This window comes from Nannospalax galili, unplaced genomic scaffold (assembly GCF_000622305.1).
Source record: "Nannospalax galili isolate Female #2095 unplaced genomic scaffold, S.galili_v1.0 scaffold940, whole genome shotgun sequence".
NCBI lineage: Eukaryota > Metazoa > Chordata > Mammalia > Rodentia > Spalacidae > Nannospalax > Nannospalax galili.
Window position 1 is genome coordinate 555,958 of NW_008346079.1, and position 4,814 is coordinate 560,771.

A 4,814-nucleotide genomic window follows, 5' to 3' on the forward strand; every position below is an offset into this window, starting at 1 on the left:
GTGAAATTTCCCTTTTTCTTCTGCTCAAAACTATACTCTGGTTTCGTTTAAAAAATAAAACTATACCAAATCATTCCACTACAGCGTTATTTGATATATAAATAGTATTGCTAGCCATAAAGTATGGTTTACATGTAGGAAGATACACCCGTGTCATGCAATGCCCTCAGAGGTCAGAAGAGGGTGTCAGATCCTCTGGAACTGGAGTGACAGACAGCTTTTAGTCATCATATGGGTGCTGGGAATCAAACTGGGTCCTCTACAAGAGCAGCCAGTGCTCTTAAACACTGACCCATCTCTCCAGCCCCAAAATCTCTGATTCCACAATCTAAAATTTCAGGGGGCTGGAGAGATGGCTCAGCGGTGAAGAGCACTGACTGCTTTTGTAGAAGACCCAGGTTCAATTCCTACATAATCACTAACTACCATCTGTAACTCCAGTTCCAGGGGCTCTGACACCCTCTTCTGACCTCCATGGGCTTTGTACAACATGGGTGCATTTACATACATGCAGGTAAAACACTCATACACACAAAATAAAAAATAAATAAACAAATAAATTTTTTCCAAAAATTCTAGAAACAAGCAAGGGATTAGCAGTTTAGTAGAGAGGACAAATGTTCAGTCTCTGTTCTAACTGCCCCTGTCTAGGCCCCCCGCCTCCTAGGAGTGTGCAACAAGGCAAGAGAGGACTTTTTATTCATTCATTTATTTACTTTTGTGGTACTGGGAATTGAACCCCGGCCTTAGGCATACTAGACTAGATGAGTACTCTACTACTGAAACTCATCCTCTCTCTCTCTCTCTCTCTCTCTCTCTCTCTCTCTCTCTCTCTCCCTCCCCCTCCCTCTCTCCCCCCCTCCCTGGTCTTTTTGAGACAGGGTCTCCCTATAGCCCCAACTGGCCTGGAACTCACTATGTTGACCAGGCTGGCCTTGAACCCACAGAGATCCACCTGCCTCTGCCTCCCGAGTGCTGGGACTAAAGGTGTGCGCCACCACACCCGGCCCTCAACTTTTTAAAATTTTTACTTTGGGGACAGGTTCTCACTGAGTTGCCAAGTCCTTGAACTTGAACTTGAACTCCTCTGGCCTCAGCGTCCCAATAGCTGAGATGCCAGGTCTGCACCTAGAAATAAGTTTAATGTAATGTCCCACAGAGTTAACTTGGAAGGTGTAAAATAGAGGTTGGGAACAGAGCTGGGACTGGACCTAGTGGTAGAGGGCTTGCTAGCATGTGCCGGAAAAGCCAAAGTGCTAGAAAACCCCCAAAAATACAATAGGGGAGGGTTGTAACATGAAATTTCCCTTTTTCTTCTGCTCAAAACTATACTCTAGTTTCGTTTAAAAAATAAAACTATACCAAATCATTCTACTACAGCACTACAGCGTTATTTGATATATAAATAGTATTGCTAGCCATAAAGTATGGTTTTAAAAATAAAAAATACAATTAACATATTCCAACATCCTCAAACCTTCCTCTCCAGTTATAAGTAACAGTGTTTGGATCAAGTTGCCAGATAAGATACTGAACACAGGGGTTAATTCAAGACAAACTGAGTATGCCTTTGACATTATATGGGACATATATCAACCTAGACACAAGATAAAATCTTCCATCCCAGTTGGGAACAGAACAAGGAAGGTAAACAGAGTCGAGACCTGTGTCCTTCAGAAAAGTTACCCCTCACTCCTGAGCCCAGCGTGAAGCCTTGCTAACCCTCGCCCCCCGCCCAGATGATGCATTTCCTGGTGACCGCCCTGTGTGCATGTGCTCTCTCTGGATATTCTTGTGAAATCTTTGGCCAGCCTGTGCCTTAGAACATAGGGTAACATTAGGGAGAAAGCTCTTCCTCCAGCCCAGTCCAGGCTGCTGGTAGGAATTGTGGACCCGTTTTCAGGCGCCTGAAAGGCTCCCCAAGGGTCTCTCGATCCCAGTCCACAGCCCCATCAGCATCTCGAATCAGTGTGACCCTGCCCAAGTCTTGGTCAGCTATCAGACTGTTGGGAATCTGCTCCCATGGGGCTGGGAGATCTGGTCAGCCTGGCTAGTCTCATGAATAAATGGTACAAATTCAAGAGCTATGACACAGCTAGATGTTGGCTTTTGTCCTAAGAGGAGAAAACTGGTTATCAGGGTGAATAAAAAATATCAACAAAAACAGATACTGAGAAAGAGGAAAAATAGAAGGTGAAGCCACATGGTCTTCATTCCAGTCCCTGCCTAGGGCTCAGCTGCATCTCGTTTCCATGAAAACAAGTCTCTCATCTCTCAGTAAGCTTTCCCTTTCACTTGATCTCATTCAAGTCAGCAGCTGTGACTTACAGTTACAGTCCCAGATATTATCACAAATGATTCATTTTCTAACCTGCCTCTCCTCACAAGGGATTTCGGGCACCCTGGAATAAAGGATGGAATGCTCCATGAATGGAGGGTAGATTGACTGACTTCTCCGTGTGCATAGAGAAGCCAAACCGGCCCTCTTTTTACACTAATCTGTCTGTTCATCCAAAAATGCATAAACAAAGCACCCGCTCTGTTTGGATGCTGAGACACACAGTCAGTGAGGTGACAGGGCCAGCCAGGTGCCTCCCTCCTAGAGCTTTTTATGTGTACATACACACATACACACAGAGGCACACACATACATATACACATAAAGACACATGCATGCAAACACATACACATATGCATACACACATACACACAGATATATATATATATACACACATGCACATAGACTCACGTACCCATACACAAACATGCAAGCACACAGAGGCACACACATTCATATACTCACAGACATATACATGCATACAAATACATACATACATGCACAAAAACAGATATATCTACATGCATACACATACATACATAAATGCACACATATACACACATGCACAAAATATGTATAAACCTATATGCAGAGAGACATTCATATATACACAAAAACACATAGACAATCATAAATGCATGAATACACATACATATACAAAACATGCACATAGTCATGCACTCATACACATACCTACACATCGCACATGTGAATAACTTGCATAGGTGCATGCATATGTATGTACACATATGCATATGCATGCACACATGCACAGGTAAATGAATACATTGGCACATGTACACATGCACATGTGTATGTAGACACTGCATAGATGCACATGTATATAATAAGCGTAGTCACATGCACACATGCATGTGTGTGCATGTGTGAACAAGCATACATAAATGTTTTTGCCCATGCATGTGTGGAAAACATGAATGTACATGCGCATGTAAGTAGACGCATGTAGAGAGGTTTGTGCATCTATACACACACTCATGCACACTAAGACCAGACGGTGTTGAGGGATGGAGAAGAAAGCTCTACCATTTCAGGGAAGAAATGGACACATTCATGGTGTGTTGACGTGGAGCAATGGCTTTCTGTGGCTCAGGAGGAGCAGGACTCAAAACCCGGCCGATTCAGCTCAGCTTCCGCTCTCCTGCACCGTCTGGTCGTTTCCTTGTCTCCAATGACCAACCTGCCTCCTCCTCCAGCCAAATGTTCTTCCTGTTTCAAGAAGGTGATTCAGAAACACCCGCTCGGGTCTTCCAGCCAGAACATCAGAGAAAATAAAAATTCGGGCAGACAAGGACTGAGGGATGGGCGGTTTTAAAAAAGAGTGTGTGGAGGTTGCGTAAAGGAGGCTGTCTCTGTGTGTGCCCTCCAAGGGGACCCGAAGCACACACAGGTGAGAAAACCTCAAAGGGGCAACTGGGAAGCCAAGAGGCTCTTGATTTCTGTTACGGCCACACTAATGGGAGCCAAGCCAGAAACAGACTTCCCAGATCAGCATGGGTGTGGGTACAGCAGCCCCAGGCCTGGCTGTTAGCCCCGCACTGCAAGGTGACAGACAGGAGGATCCCTGAGGCTCACTAGGCTCACAGCCTAGCAAATCAGTGAGCTACAGGAGGAGAGTGACGGAGGAAGACATTCAGCGTCCACTGCCGGCCTCCACACACGTGCACAGGAACACACATCCACACATTCATACACGCATACACATATACACATGTACACATGCGTACGCATGTACATGCATACATGTCACGTCCACACACACATCCACACATTCATACATGCATACACATATACACATGTACACATGCGTACGCATGTACATGCATACATGTGATGCACACATAAATGCATTGATGTACATACACACATACACACACAAGCCTGCATGCACACATACATATACACACAAACTAAACAAAATATACCTTCCCTTTCTGATTTGTTTATATGTATGATGATGTGTATGTGTTCATGTGTGTATAGGTATGCATGCACATGTGTACACACGAAGGCCAGAAGACAACTCTGGGTATCATTCCTTGGGAGCCGTCCACCTTGCTTTTTGAGACAGGGTCTCTGCACCAGCTGATCAGCCTGGATGACTGGCCACCTGGCAACAAGCATCTACCTATCTCCCACTTCCCAGGGCTGGGATTACAGACACATGTGCACGAGTCTAGCTTTTTTACATGGGCTCTGGGAACTCACACTCAGGCCTTCATGCTTGCAAGGCAAATGCTTTACTGACTGAGCCATCTTCCCGACCATCTTTGTTCTGATTTTTCGCAAAGAAAAATCTTTTAATCAGAAAAAAATAGCTGATAAAAATACTACATAAAAGCCAGCACTCGAGAGGTAGTGGCAGGCAGATCTCTGTGAGTTTGAGGCCAGCCTGGTCTACATAGTGAGTTCCAGGACAGCTGGGGCTAAAGGGAGACCCTGTCTCAAAAAGACC